At 42.8% G+C, this 16595-nt stretch overlaps 1 protein-coding gene across 1 annotated transcript in view; it reads right to left on the bottom strand.

The window, feature by feature from the left end:
* Positions 1-16595, bottom strand: part of DPP6 (dipeptidyl peptidase like 6) — a 594783-nt gene that overhangs the window by 143231 nt on the left and 434957 nt on the right. The gene's annotated exons all lie outside the window — the stretch shown is intronic.

Genomic DNA, 16595 nt, shown 5'->3' with positions numbered 1-16595 from the left:
CTCTATTAACATGTGGCCCACGTTGAAAGGGCTGCGAAATCTCCTGCCACATCCTATTGAAATTACCGGGTAATTTTAGGTTGTTAGAAGGTAATTACCCAGACTGAAATTTGGCCAGGATATGAACATTAATATGCATACTCTTGAGAAAGGTGACAGGGGATCCTTAATTCATAGATTCCAAGGCCAGAATGGACCACTGTGATCATCTAGTCTGTCCTCCTGTAATGACAGTGACTGGTCAGGACCAAAAGGCCTGACCCTGGAAACCTTTACTCACACAAGCAGCACTACTCAGTCAGTGGGAGCATCTGCCTGAGTAAAGACTACTGGCATGAGTAAAGGTTTGCAGCGTTGATTTATGAACAGTCAAGAATTCAAGCCAGACTTGCCAAAATGGTGCCTGCAGGTAGGCTCCTAACTAAGTATCCTGGTTTTCAAAGTACAGATTCTACTTACGTCAACAGAACCTGATGAGTGCTGGGCCCTTCTGAAAATTAGGCCACTGATTTAGGTATTTAAATATGGACATGAGAGCAAAACTGTAGGCACCCATTCTTGAAAATCTTGGTCCTTGGCCTCAATCTTTGTCCTTATCGCTGGCTAAACACTCTGTTTCCTGTATCACTGTCACATGCAATAAAGGGATGTTATGGGGCTTCTTTTTGTTTTCTCTGTAACAAGTTTCATCCTTTTAAAAATAACACTCTTGCTTTGAAAAATACTATTAAACTTCATTCTACCAGGCTGCAGAGATGCAAGGCACAAGAGTATCACCAAAGCGATTTAGTGGGAAAGACAAATTGTTAATGACATTTAATGGACGTTTAAGGATGGGATTTTTATAAATTTAATGATATTGGAGCAAATGTTAAGTATCTTTTCCATGATACAAAAATGCAATTTCTTACATTGTACTTATGGAAAGGTAGAACTGGAAAAAATATTTGCTTTCAATTCATGTTTCACATCCTATTACAGTAGTGTTTCAACTAGAGATGAGTTGGAAAGCTGCCAAAAGCAAGTATAGATCCTAATTTAATTTCAGCAGCTGTTATGGTGAGTTTGCCTGGGGTAAAAAGTAGAACTAAAATTGTAATTTGTTTTATTCTTTTGCAGCCTACATGAGCTTTTGAGCTAAAAAGAGCTGCATCCAATTAATATATTCTGAAAGTAAAAATATTCTGCGACAGATATTAAATTCTCCTCTCTCTCCTGGCTTTTTTTTTTATTTTTAGTATGCAGATAAAACAAATGAGAGGTACTGAGCACAGACTGTTATATTAACTAACAATTTTGCATATGCTGAAGTTTAGATGCACACAAAAAGTCAGGACTAAGCAGAATAACATATTGCAAGAAGAATACTGGATTTTTCTTTTACACTTCTAAAACCAGCACTCTCCCTCATGGATGAAATTAAAAAAAAAATCAAAGTGATTGCTGTGGTCATGAAAACTGAATACAAATCAAACTCTAAGCCACATAAAACCAGGGTACCTGATTATGATCACATCGCCATCGGTATAAATCCATTCACTGACTTCAATGGAGCTACTCTTGACTTACAGAGTCAAGCCCAGAGGTGCCCAAACTTTGCTCAGACACAATGTAAACTAGCAAGGAGCCCAAAGGACTACAGCTAATTTGCATTAAAGAGAGCAAATTGTGGCCACCGTGCGTGTGTGTGGGCAGGAGGTCTGTGTCTTCACCTGTCTCTCAAATAACTAGCACATCATGGGTGCTACTGCAACCTGAGGAATATTAATAATGAAAAATGGTGTTGCACAGCATTTATATCAGCTTCAGGGGTGTGGGAACTCCTGTAGGTTCTGCAGTCCCAGTGGCAGAGGTGGGGGGTCCAGGGCAGGGTACGTTGTGGGTGTTGTACAAATTCCCTTCCTTCACTCAATCTGCTCCACAATTCCCTTGTGTGTAGGAGTGGTTCTTAACAAAATTATATTGCTCTCCACAATAGGCCTAGCTCTCTCCAGGATACGTCAGCTTCTAGCAACTCCCAATCTCTGCTGTAAGAGAGGCAGGACAGTCCGGTAGTTATGCTACTAGCCTAGGACTTGAGACACATGGATTCAATTCCCTGCTCCACCACAGACTTCCAGTGCGACCTCAGGGAAGTCGCTCTCTTTGTGCCTCAGTTCCCCATCTGTAAAATGGGGATAACAGGCCTTCCCTACCTCACAGGAGTGTTGTGAGGATAAATGCATTAAAGACTGTGAGATGCTCAGATACTAAGGTAATAGGGGCCACATAAGTACCTAAGATGGATAGCCACATTCATAGTTGTCTGGGGTTTTGGTGATGTTGTAAGTAGCAAAGACATGGGGCAGTGCACCATTAGTGGTTAGTATTATGGTTATTTATATAGATTGTGGTAGCATTCACATTGCACTAGGTTATATCCAAACCTAGATGAAGACACTTCTGAACAGAAGAGCCTCCCAAAAGGGAAAAGGACAGATTATAGCTGGCCTCTGGGCACTTTGCCAACACCTTCTCTTCCCAGTGACAGGAGAGCATGGGGGGTCCCCCAGACTCCCAGCTCTTATACATACAGGAGGAGCTATTGATTTAGACACCCATGTTTGAAAATTTTGGCCTTAGATTTTGACTGTTAGGCCCACCCCAACTCTCACTGAAGTTAATGGGAGCTTTTCCCAGACAACATCCTCCTTTCTATGATATGATGAATAGTAATGAACACAGTATATTCTGGGGACCTTGTCACTGTATAGGAGGATTCTATTTAGTCTTCCCTAGCTGAGATTTATTACTCTTTTCTGCAAAGATCATCCAATCAAACATCCGGATTAGAAGGAATTATTCAAGTGATGCAACATGTTCCTTGCTCAGAGTTTCACAGTAAACAGAAGGGCTTGCCATACTTTGTATCAAGTATCAGGGGGTAGCCCTGTTAGTCTGTAGCCATAAAAACAACGAGGAGTCCGGTGGCACCTTAAAGACTAATAAATAAATAAAAACATCTGTTAAATAAATGTGTTAGTCTTTAAGGTGCCACCGGACTCCTCGTGGTTTTCATACTTTGTATGTTATTTACCTTTAAACAAATCTACAGGAAAAGTAAACAAAGCCGAGTAGCAATCTTTTTGCACAGTGATGCTTATATTTCTTCACTTTTTGCATCTTTCAGAGCTTTGCTACACTAATCAGTGTGCACACTGCACCAGAGAGCTGCAATGGAAAACGAATACAGCATTTTTACGTTAAAGTAACTTCCATATAATTTAGAGCCAAACTGCAGCACCTCATAGAGAATTTAAAATTATCCTCTTCACTACAGTGCCTTGTACCCTGAAAATGTCAACCATAATCAAGATAAAACATAACTGAAGCAGCACATGGAAGACTTCTGTGTAAGTAGCTTATAAATTAAGAAAAAGCTTTTGAACTTTCGCTATCCATCAAAAAGAAATGTCTTTACGTTACTCCATATCCCAGGTTACAGAGATATTAGATGATTTTATAAAATACCATTACAATATTTTCAATTTTTTTACTTTAGAAGAGAAATGTCTAAAATAACCAGATTCCTTTGAATTAATCAGTACATGATAAGAATTATTTGTGAAACAACGTTTTATGGACATTAATTCTACACTATTTTATGCTTACTTTATAAAGTAGTACTGTACATTTCAACTCTAACATAACGCATGGCAATTAGATGGTTTGATCTGACTCCCACTGAGTTCAATGGGAGTAGAATCAAGCACTAAATTTACTGGTGCCTTTTCCTTTTTCTGTGTACACGCAACTGCAATGGGATTTATGTGTCTGCATTAAATGCATGATTATCCACCTTTTTTACTGTGGACAGCCTCTGGAAACTGCCACAATGGTTAAAAAAAAGCAGGCAAAATGTTAAAATGCATAATTAATAGCATGGAAAATAAAGCAGAACATATTATAATATCATTAACATGCTTCCACTTGGAATACTGCAATCCATTCTGGTCAACTTATTCCCCAAAAGAAAATAGCAGAAACTGAGGGGGTTCAGAGAGAGGCAGCATGAACAGAGGCAATTCAAAACTTCCATACACTGACAGACTGAAATGAGGATGGATCTAGGCTGAGCAGGTGGTTGGAGGTCCCTTCCAACCCTGATATTCTATGATTCTATGACTCTAGAGTGGAGAAGAACAATGGGGTGGGACATAATAAACTAACAAATGGTGCAGAGGTGGTAGACAGGGCACTGCTATTCACCACTTTTCAAGAACAAGAGGATATTGAATGAAACTGAGAGGCAAAACATTTAAAATGGATAAAATGATTTCCCCCCCCCATGTATAATTAACCTATGGAACTCACAGGCACAGGTAGCATCAAAGACATGAAACCCTCTCTTATAGCAGGGTTGAAAGAATTGGGCATCTATTTATACAGATAACAAAAACATTCACAGATACTATGATAAGGATTTTTTTTTTTAAATGCCAAGGGCGGAATCCTGGCTCCACTGTAGTCAGTGGGATTTTTGCCACTGACTTCAATGTGAACAGGATTTGCCCCAAAAGTTCTGGAAGGGATAAAATTCTTCATGCATCTAGGCATCAGCAAACCATTACCTGATACGGACTGGGAGAAATTATCGCTATGGGCAATTTATTCCAGAACTGCCTATTGCAGGATTTCTTGCACTTTCCTCTGAGGCATCTGGTGCTGGGCCCTGTTGCAGGCAAAATATTGGGCTAGATCAGTGGTTTTCAACCCCTGGGGGTCTGCAGACTCTGTCTAAGATTTCCAAAAGGGTCCATACCTCCATTCAAAAATTTGTAGGGGTCTGCAAATGAAAAAAGGGTGAAAACCATTGGGCTAGAATAGATGACCAATCTGATCCAGTCTGACAACTCTGGTAGTTTTCCAATGAGATCAGATTAGGTCATCTCTTCCTTCCTGCCTCAGGAAAAAGGGTGCCAAAAAGTAGCAAAAGTCCATAGGAGAGGAAGATCTATAAGAAGCCTACACTCTCAGATCTAAGCCCTTTAAAAAGTATTACTGTTTAAACTAACTGCAACAAAATAGCCTGATTCATTTAAAAGACATCAGGGCTTCTTCATGAACATGGCTATGGAAAACTCAGTTTTTTAATATTTCTGGTCATTCTCAGGCTTCTAAGTGCACTTTTTCTTGTAGAACTGGACCTACCAGAGTATTAACAATTTTAAGCTTTAGTAATGAAAATAGTGGACTAATTAGAACTTTTTGAATATGTGACATTCTATGAACCTACTGATAAGAATCTCTTTAATGTAACCAGCCAGTGCTGAGCAGTGCTGTTTCATATCCGGTTTCTTTCTATAGCACTACAATCCCCACTCCTTGTCAAAACCCCCAACACAGGTGAGTGCATTTCCAATTTCCTCACAAGACGACGGAAAAATCGATTTACTCCTATGTATTTTTTACTGCTTCTATTTATTTTCCAATTTAAGGTTAGGATTCTAAGTTGATGGTCTGTTTCCCCTATAATTTCCAACATGTATACCTTGTCAACTGAAAGAGCAACATTACCCAAATGTATCACCACCAAGCACAAGCCTGGAGTTCTGGCTCTTTATTGCATTACATTATTGACATGGTTACAGGGAACTTTTCATACAAGTTAGAGGTACCTCCTGTGGCATTTTAAGCTTCTTGTTCTCCTTTTTTATTTCTCTCTGTGTGCCTCATATTTGTACTCTAATCCTGCATTTGGAGGAAAACCTTCATACTCACACAGAAGCCCACTGACTTCAACAGGTCTCTGTCCAGTTTAAGCGTCTGCCCACACAGATCCAACTGAAGGATCAGGGTTATAGCCCTGATCACATGCTTGGGCTTTGGCATTATTGAGAGTACCATACAGACCTAACTTCTTGGTATTTCTGATATTTTAAAATTGAAAACCCTCTCAAATCAGCCCCCAAATTCCAATAAATTGAAAAGACATTGAACTAACAGGTCCCATTGATAGTCAGGGGAAATGTATAAGCAAGTCAGCATTCTGCCCTGTAACCAGACTTCGCTAGCTCCATTGCACTCTCTCTCTTGTTTTTAGCGTTAATGACTCATTTCCCCCCCTAAAGAACTATTTTTTAAAACTGGCAAACTAGTTTGCATGAAGGAATCTTCTGGCAGAATAAACAACAGATTGCTCTGCAGACTCTATACTTCCCAGAAAAGTGCTCACACAAACTCCGTAGAAGCGGTGAAAGTTTCAGCACATACAGGCTGTGTTGTCATGATCATTTATTATTTGCATTATGAGGCCACAGCCAAGATCGCGGCCCCACGGGGCTAGTTGTTGTGCAAACACAGAGAAAGACACAGCCCCTGCCCCAAAGAGTTTACACTCTAAATAGACAGACAAAAGGTATAAGGAAGGAAGTACTATTATTCCCATTTTATCGATGGGGGAACTGAGGCACAGAGAGTTTAATAGACTTGCCCAAGGTCACCCAGGAATTCTGTGCAGAGCCAGGAATTACACCTGCATCTCCTGATTCCCAATCCAATGCTTTAATCACAAAACCAGCCTTCCTCTAGTTATTATGTAACAATGATTAAACAATTAAGATTGGAAGTCAGGAGATTCAAAATTTAAACCCTGCTCTCCCATGAACTACCAGTCTGACCTTGGGGCAACATCAACTTCAAAATTACACTTCTGCCTGAAAATATTTTACCTACAACTGTCACAAACTACACCTTCCATAAAATCACTGTAACTAAAAGATTAGAGAAAAATAATTTTTAGTTTCTTTATTTCACACATTTGGCGGCAGTCTGTTTTCACTGTTTGTTCTGTCAGTTACGCATGTGAGCAATCCCACAACGGGCTTCATCAAAAACCAGAGGAACACAGGACTGGAAGGGACCTCCAGGATCATCGAGTCCAGTCCCAGCTATCACAGGCAACCCTGTCATATAAAAACCAGTTAAGTTGTTTATCCCCACTACTCCTGTGGGGGAGGCTATTCAAGAATCTTACTTCTCTAATAGTTAGAAATCATCTTATAATGTCCAGGGGGGATAGCTCAGTGGTTTGAGCATTGGCCTGCCAAACCCAGGGTTGTAAATTCAATCCTTGAGGGGGCAATTTAGGGATCTAGGACAAAAATCTGTCTGGGGATTAGCCCTGCTTTGAGCAGGGGGTTGGACTAGATGACCTCCTGAGGTCCCTTCCAACCCTGATATTCTATGATTCATAGCCCATCTGTGTTGGTGCCAGCATTGTCCTTTAGCTTACACACCTCATCTCCCTCCTTTGTATTTAACACCCCCACCCCAAATGTACAATTCTGGCATTGGCCACTGTCAGAAGACAGGATACTGGGCTAGATGAACCTTTGGTCTGATCCAGTATGGCAGTTCTTATGTTCTTAATCAGATCCCCTCTCAGCCTTCAATTTGCCAGACTAAATAAGCTAAGCTCTTTTAGTTTCCTCTCATAAAATAGGCTCTCCAAACCCCTGATCATCCTAGGAGCCCTTCTTGCACCTGTTCCAGTTTGAATTCATCTTTCTTAAATATGGGTGACCAGAACTGTACACAGTATTCCAGATGAGGTCTTACCAGTGCCTTATAGAGTAGTATTAATACTTCCCTATCTCTACAGGAAATAACTTACCTAATACACCATAGGAAACACTTCAGCATCTTCTGTTAACTTATTTTAGCCAACCATACAAGAGCAAAAATGTTAGGGCCTCTGAGGTTTTTGAGTTGAACTGTGTAACTGTTATGTACTTATTTATATATGGTCTCCCTCACTGCAGCATCTGAAAGCCATTCAAACATTAACAGATGTATCCTCACATACCCCTCTCCTGGAAGGTAGGGAAATATTATCCCCTTTATGCACACTAAGTGACTTGCCCTAGGTCATCCAGGAAATCCGTGGCAGAGCCACGTCTTGGGCCAGGTCCTTATCCGCATAGACACTTTACCTAACTATCTGACTCTCTTATTTCTGCAAAGCTGGGGCCTGAACCTGCTTGCACTGAACTCCATGGATGTTTTGCCACTGAGTTCAGCTGGAGCAAGATTGGGTCCCATGGCTGCATATGAAGAACAGGCTGTCTCGAGATTTCTAGTACTTCCCACTTCCAGGCAAATACTTTGACGATAGTCTGTCTTGAGTACTTCGGCTTTTCCACTCCTGAATGAAACCTGGAAGCACAGGATACATCTACACTGCAGTTAAAAACCCATGGCTGGCTTGGGGTCACGTTGCTCTGGCTAATGGGCTGTTTAAGTGTGGTGTAGATGCTCAGGCTTGAGCTGGAGCCGAGGCTCTAGGATGCTGTGAGGTGAGAGGGTCCCAGGGCTCGGGCTACAACTCGCGCCTGAACATCTACATTGCAATTAAACAGCCCCTTAGCCCAAGCCCCATAAGCCCAAGTCAGCTGGCTCGGGCCAGCCGCTGGTATCTAACTGCAGTGTAGACGTACCCACAGAGGCCCATGAAAATGAAAAACAATGAAGAGAAAAAGGTCCTTGCTGTTTTATTTTGGTGACAGATTTAGAGTTGTTGTTGAATGGAACTAGCTTGCCCATCATTGCCCATAATGCACCTTGAGGCACATCAGAGAATCACGAGTGCTTTTACTTTGGGGTACAAAAGAAATCTCACAAATATTGTACAGAAAATGTCTTGTCACTTTGCCTTTACTAGTCTCCCATCAAAGACAGCAGTATAAACCTATATGATCAACTAGCAATCATTTCTAAAGCCTGTTGCTGATTGAGTATGCATTATTTAATGAGCACTTCATGATGTATCTTTTCTTTTGGATCCACAAAACAATCCAACCTTTGATGTTCAGCTGGCTTCTATTAATACCTTCTGCTGCTGGTGTTGTTCTTTATGCATTTGACACAATTATGCCAGATCTTATCATTTCTTCATATAGATTACAACAAAATTGTAACATTGGTTTTCACTGACAAAATTCAATACTAATGAGCATGACTTTTGCTGACACCTAGCATTTCCAATTAGCTTTTCAAGATAGTTGTTTAAATTTGACAGCCGGGGGAAAAATAAGTTTTGAAAATGGAGGTAAAACATCAGAAATTATCTATTTTTTTTACCAAAATGGTCAATTTTTCGCATGGTAGGAAAGAGAAATATACCAGATTAAGATTTAGTTGGTGTTGGTCCTGCTCTGAGAAGGGGATTGGACTAGATGACCTCCTGAGCATAGGCGCCAACTCCGTGGGTGCTCTGGGCCTGGAGCACCCATGGGAAAAAATTAGTGGGTGCTCCGCACCCACCAGCAGCCAAGCTCCCCCCTCCTTGCCTCCTTCTCCCCGCCCCCCCCAGCACGCCGCGTTCCCGCTCCTCACCTTCCCTCCCAGTGCTTCCCGCCACCTAACAGCTGTTTGGCGGCGCTTACAACTTTCTGGGAGGAAGTTGGAGGAGTGGGGACACAGTGCGCTCAGGGGAGGAGGTGGAGAAGAGGCGGGGCTGGGGCAGGGACTTTGGGAAGGGGTAGAATGGGGGCGGGGTGAGGGCGGTGCAGGGGCAAGGCCGGGGTGGGGGTGTTGAGCACCCACCGGGAACAGGGGAAGTCGCCGCCTATGCTCTTGAGGTCTCTTCCAACCCTAATATTCTATGATTCTAAGATGGAGGTGTGGGATGGAGGGGATTTTCAATGGTATTTATGTTTCTTTATAAGCTACAAATTCCAGCTTTACACTAGCATCTTCACTGGTGGTCCCATGCAAATCTTCCATGTGATCCATCACATATTGATAATTTCACTGAGATCAAAGTCACAACTCATCATACTGAGATTTAGTTCTGAAACCCCCATTTATGTTAATTGAATGTAGGTGGCTAAATTGCTCCTTAGCAAGAAGAGAATATGGAGGAATGTAGTTGTTAATGAGGGAATATTGTATAGTTGCATAGCTTACTTTAGTCCCTTTGGAGCCATATTCAGCCAAGAAAGGTGGTGTTTAGATTGGTATCTGGAAAGTGCCAGTATTAAAATGGGGGTTTGGAATGTTAACCAAAGCCCAAATGCAGTTCGGATCCAAAGCCAAACCACCAAGATGGCTGAAGCAGCAGAACATATGTCATTGCAAAATTTCCTGCTCTTCTTCCCAGCCCCTCACAGACCCTGCCACAACTCCAAAAAGGGAAAAAAATAGTCTCCTCAGTTCTCTTCACCCAGGCACCCACAATTAAAAAGTTGGACAAGTTCAGACTGGAAATAAGGCGTACATTTTTAATGGTGTGAGCGATTAATCAGTGGAACAATTTACCAAGGGTCGTGGTGGATTCTTCATCACTGACTATTTTTAAATTAAGGTTGGATGTTTCTCTAAAACAGAGGTGGGCAAACTACGGCCTGCGGGCCACATCCGGCCCGTGGGACCCTCCTGCCCAGCCCTTGAGCTCCCGGCTGGGGAGTCTAGCCCCCGGCCCCTCCCCCGCAGCCTCAGCACGCCGTGCTGCCAGCGCTCTGGGCAGCGGGGTGCGAGCTCCTGCCCGGCAGCACGGCTGCAAGAGCCACCGGGGGTGTAGTGTATTAAATTGCTCCCCATAGGAATGTGCTACTTACGGAGCACCAGGATTGGTAGTACACCATAAGTAGCACATTCCTGTGGGGAGCAATTTAATACATTACACCCAGGTAGAGAAGGCTGTGTCTCCCCAAACAGCCTGGCCCCAGCCCCCTATCCGCCTCTCCCAATTCCCGCCCCCTGACTGCCCCCTCAGAACTCCCGACCCATCCAACCCCCCCTGCTCCTTGTCCCCTGACCGCCCCCTCCCAGGACCCCCCACCCCTAACCTCCCCCCGCAAGATCCCACCACCTATCCAACCTCCCCTGCTCCCTGTCCCAACTGCCCCAACCCCTATCCACACCCCCAACCCATGACAGGCCCCCCAGGACTGCCACGCCTATCCAACCGCCCCTGTTCCCTGTCCCCTGACTGCCCCCCCGGGGACCTTCTGCCCCTTATCCAACCTGCCCGCCCCTTACCATGCTGCTCAGAGCACCAGGACTGGCAGCCGTAAGTAGTACACCATAAGTAGCACATTCCTACAGGGAGCAATTTAATACACGACCGGCCCTCCATAAAGTTTCGGAACCCCAATGTGTTTGCCCACCCCTGCTCTAAAAGATCTGCTCTAGGAATTATTTTAGGGACGTTCTATGGCCTGTGTTATACAGGAGGTCAGACTAAATGATCACAGTGGTCCCTTCTGGCCTGGGAATCTATTAAACCTTGTGGGTTGGGGACCCTCAGGCCTCCAACTGTTCTCTGGGATTTCAGGAGCACTGGCTAGCTGCTCCCCCTCTACTTCGCACCAGAGGAGGTGGGAGAGCTGCCAAATCAGGTCAGAGCCGCAGAAGGACTTCTGGAATCTGTAGTATAGCCCCTGGAGGCAGAGGCTGCAGGAAGGAGAGCAAGTGTGTCACATGGAATCTGGTCTGAATTCCCAGCTCTGACACTGACTGTTGTGTAAGCTCAGGTAAATAATTTAATGTCTCTGTGCCTCAGCCCCCAATCTATAGGAGTAGGTGAGGAGATACATTGAGTCATATTTGTGAGATGCTCTTACCCTGCAGCAATGATGAGAGGAGGGGGGGGGTCTTCCCCGCAGATGACCAGATATTAATAGGGGAGGAGGACAGTTGCACGGCCCTCGCAGCTACCCTGAAGGTAGAAGGCACCAGTGGTGGTGGAGGCTGGTCAACTGGTACCAACAAAGACTTCAGGAATGGAGAAAGTTTACTTCACCCCTCCCTAAGGCTTTTAATAGTGAATGGTAAAGCCAGGGCAGCAGGGCAGGTTCTAAGGGCAAGGCAATGAAATGCTTCAAAACCCAAAAGACAGCACTAGAGATTGATGTGTTCACGAAGCCCACTGCGTGATCCACAAACACATCAAAAGCAGCATGCGTGTCTCCTTGTGTGAGCTTCAAGGCTCACACGTGTTTAACATTAGTAGCCTAAGACATTAAGTGCTTGGGGGTCAATACAACACAATGAGCTAGAAATGGCTCCAGTCACAGCTACTATAAAAGACAAATGGAAGCACCGTCAGACAGATTGTTTGTTTAAACATCTGTCAGTAGAGAAATGGCAGAACATTTACCATACTCAAATGGAGCACAATCCATGTCAACTTAGCGAAAGAGCTTTGAGGTTTCCAGTATCTCTTATAATAGACATTTAAGGGTCAAGTTCTGCTCTGAAATGCACAAGGGCAACCCAGGGAAGAATTCTGATTCAGCATGGGTGAAAAATAATTCAATCAATTCTTCAACATAAAAATATTTATTTATTTATGTTTGTATTACGGTAGTGCGGAGAGGTTCCAATCAGTTCAGAGCACCGTTGTGCTAGATGCTGTACTACCACATAGTAAAATACCATTTCTCTTCCCAAGAGCTTATAATTTTGGTTTAAGATAAGACAGAACAATAAGGTAAAAGCAATCAACCTGGGCACAGGTGGAAAGGGAGATCAGGTAACAGTAATATGAGCTATTTTAATACGCTAGCTGTGTGCACAGATTATGAGTACAGTGTATTTTTTATTGGCTTGTAAGTTAACATGGCCAAATAAATACACCACCAGTAGCAACCATAGCTGTATGATGTATGGTAAAGTAAGTTTTAATGAGGGATTTGCAGGAGAACAGGGAAGTGGCTTTACAATTTTTTTTTCTTTTGTAAAAGAGCTTGATTTTAGAAGAACATATGTAAACCAATAGCCTATAGATAACAATATTAATCTATGAAGCATTTTCTGTAAAACTTCATGTACTATACTTCAGCACCCGAGATGTTAAGGTATTTCTAAGGATGTACATCTGCTTTTATTCTTATTAAGACACAGATCCTGGAAGTCCATTTTAATAGTGTGTCCATGGCTTTTGGCTGCATTGACAGCTTGAAAGCACTTTTCATGGGAGCTGCTAAGACAGCTTTTTGAAATCAGAAGGATTTGTGACATGCTGCAGGTTTCAAAGTTCTTCTGTGAGAATCCATAACTGTCAAAACTGATATGCATGATACATAGTCATATATCAGATCCAGCAAGAACAATTTCATGGAACTCTATGACCTGGTATTATCATCCAAAATTCTCCCTCTCATTTTTATCCTGGCACTCCCAGGCTAGTCTGTATATATTATTTTAATGTCCTCCACATGCCTCTGCAAGTTTCTTTTAATTTTAGACATTTCATCATTACAGACTGAAGTGCATTTCACATTTATATTCTGTGAGCAAGCTGTTCCATAAGCTGTATGAATCCTAATCAGACCTATAATTTTAGGTGTCCAGCCAAATAAACAGATACAGTACTTTTGGAAATTTCTAAAAAATATGCGGCTCTGTTTTCTTTCTTGCAGAACTAAAAAGAGGGTTCTATGCTATATCTTCTAATAGAACCACGGCTGACTGAAATTCCCTGTCTCAGTTTCTAATATGGTTATTTTAATTTATAACTGCCTTGTTACATTATTTGAAGTGTATATATGTAAGTGTGCCCTTTAGCATGGAACTCTGATTGTGCTTTTAAGTTCTGCATGATGGATTGCCTTGTTGTTCTGTAACCTAATACCAGTGATGGCTATGTAGGGCACCATTGTAAATTAGATTTTGTCATCTGGGATGATACGCTGTTTCGTTGAAAATATTTTATTACATTACAATGTCTGACTCAGAAGAGAGCATTTTCTAGTGGTTAGCATACAGAACTGAGCATTGAGATTCTGGGCTCCTTCACCGACATGCTAAATGATCTTGGACAATTCACTTGACATTCCTTGCAAAAAAAGCAATTAGAAATGGAAATCCCCTATGTCTGTTAGATCAACTTGCTTATTTCATCCAGCTGTTAGTACTAGATTGTTCCCTAAGGTATATATTTTGTGTGGCTTTGTCCAGTTTGGTTCTGATTGCACCTAATGAAGGTAAGGCTTCCACTACTGCCCTTGAGAGACTATTCAACAATCCATTCGATTACACTCTTTCGTTCCATTTGGGTTATCCTGCCAACAACAGCTGTCATGATAACATACTAAGTCAATGATCTTTTGGTTACAGTTAAGATTGCATTTTACCCCTCTTGGTAAATGGGACAATTTTCATGGTGCAAAACAGCAACTTGCAAGGGGCAACATTGAATTTCATAAACACTTATTTTAAAGGCCAGCTTCAACCAACGACTTCTTCATAAAGTGCTAGAAATACTTGTGCACAGACCCAAAGAAAGAATTGGCATTATGTTTCAGGCCTGTTGGACAAAACCGTTACCTACCTGTACTGTAACTGCTCTTCTTTGAGATGTGGGTGAAGACATTATTCCACTTAGGTGTGCGCATGCCCAGCACACCGAAGCTGGAGAACTTTGACTAGCAGTTCCCACAGGGGCTGTGTTTGTGCCCTCTGACCCTTAGCTCCTCTCCTGGATATTTAAGACAGTGCTGCCCTGATGCCTCCCTCCCACCCCCTGGCTTAATTCCTCCATGCTGAACTTTGAGAGTAGAGACTCTGATGCAGAGGCGATGGAGGGTGGGTCATGGAATACACATCTGCACCCCCATCTCAAAGAACAACAGGTAGTAGCCATTTTTTCTTCTTCCAGTGGTTGCAGATGTGTATTCCACTCAATTGACTCATAAGCGGTACTCAGAGGAGGTGGGGCTTGGACTTTACTTAAACAATGAAAGTTTGCATCTGACTTAGACACAGTGGTAATAGCAACAACACAGGGTGATGAACAAAAAGACATAGTCTTCTCTAGGTAAAATGCCAAGCACTGTCTCACATACAATGTATGAAGTCGCTGTTCATCTGCCTTTGAGCACGGTTTAGGCAAGGCTACTGATAAGTTTGTTACTTGGTTAAGGTGACATTGGGAAATCACTTTCAACAAAAATTTTGGATGTGACTATAGGGTCTGCATATATGGGGCTTTGCCAGTAAGGCCTCCAGCTCACTTACTCTCCTTGCAGATGTTAAAGCAACAAGGAAGACTGTCTTCTGGCACAGGAGCTGATGGAGAACAAGTCATCAGGGGCTCAAACGGAAGCTAACACAGTTAGCCACACAAGGGAACTGGTTCTTTCACCAGCAGGTGGAGATGAGTAATTTCCTCTTAGAAATCTTGCTCCCATGGAGTTCAAAAAAATTGACTTCCCTTGGATCAGAAGATGGAACTCTGAAATCACAGCTAAGTGGACCTTCAAGGACCTGAGAGATAGACCAGAGATTGAAGGTATAGTAGATACTCAAAAATTTCCTGAATGAGGGCTGGCTTTGGTTGAATACCCCATACTAGTAACCAAATCAAGAACTGATTCCACTTGGCAGAATAGGTAGCTCTAGTAGAGGATTTTCTACTATTGAGTAGCATTTGTCTAACAGCTTCCAAACAGTATGCCTCCTACTCATCAAGCCATGCAGCATCCGCGCCATGAGGTGCACTCTGCTCAGCATTGGATACAAAACTCGACTATGGTGCTGAGTCAGTAGATCAGGAGAAAGAGAAAGAGATATGGGAGATCGAACCGACGGACTGAATAGGTCATAGAACCAAGCTGGTGCAATGAGATTTTGTTTGGCATGATCCAACTTTGGTTTGAGAATAAGATGAGGAATGAGTGGTATGGGGGAAAGGCATACATCAGAGCTGATCCCCTATTAAGAGGGAAAGTGTCGGTTAAGGAACCTGGACTGAGACCCGCTCAAGAGGCAAACAGCTGTCTCTCGTTGAAAACAGGTTGGTAGTCTAGATGCCCCATTCTGTGAAGATGGACCTGAACACACGGGTCTTCAGAGACCACTCCTGATTCTGGGACAAATTTCCAGTGAGGTGATCAGCTAAGTAATTCTGAATCCCTGGTAAGTGAGGGGCTGCAGGAATGATGCTCTCCTTGATGCAGAACTGTCAAAACTTTATTGGCTCCTGAAAAAGCTGGTTGGGGTGAGCTCCTCCCTGCTTGTTCACATAATATATCGCAGTGGTGTTGTCAGCGAGTATATGAACCACTGTGACACTGATGTGATCCTGAAACACTCGGCAAAGCTCAAAGCTCCAGGATGTTGATATGAAAGGAAGCCTCCTATTACAAACACACGACCTGAATTTTCAATGTCACTAGATGTGCTTCCCAACCTATTATGTAAGCATGGTGACTATAGTCCTGATTGGTGGAGGACAAGCAAAGAGAACACGCTGACACACATTGCTTAGAATTGCCCACTATTGCAGAGAGTCCAGGATGGCTGAAGACAAGCCTGTTCAACAATTGACAACTCAGGTGACAGACCAGCTTCAACCACACTTGAAGAGGAAGAAGGTGCAATCTCACATGTTGGACTAGGTAAGTACATGCAGCCATATGACCTAGTAACTTCAGGTATATGCAGAGAAGGTTGACATTGGAGTGCCAGACACAGGTGATGAACTACTTGAAATCATTCGTTCAGCAGAAATGCTCTTGAACTCCTAGGGCCTAGTAGGGCCCCAATGAACTTGATTTTTTGAGGTGGTATTAATATAGACTTTCCTTTGTTCAAAATCAGGCCCAGAT

The sequence above is a fragment of the Terrapene carolina genome, unplaced genomic scaffold, assembly GCF_002925995.2.
Source record: "Terrapene carolina triunguis isolate 2854851 unplaced genomic scaffold, T_m_triunguis-2.0 Scaffold111, whole genome shotgun sequence".
Lineage (NCBI taxonomy): Eukaryota > Metazoa > Chordata > Testudines > Emydidae > Terrapene > Terrapene triunguis.
Note: the sequence above shows the minus strand (reverse complement) of the source record. Positions and strands in the feature narration are given on the sequence as shown.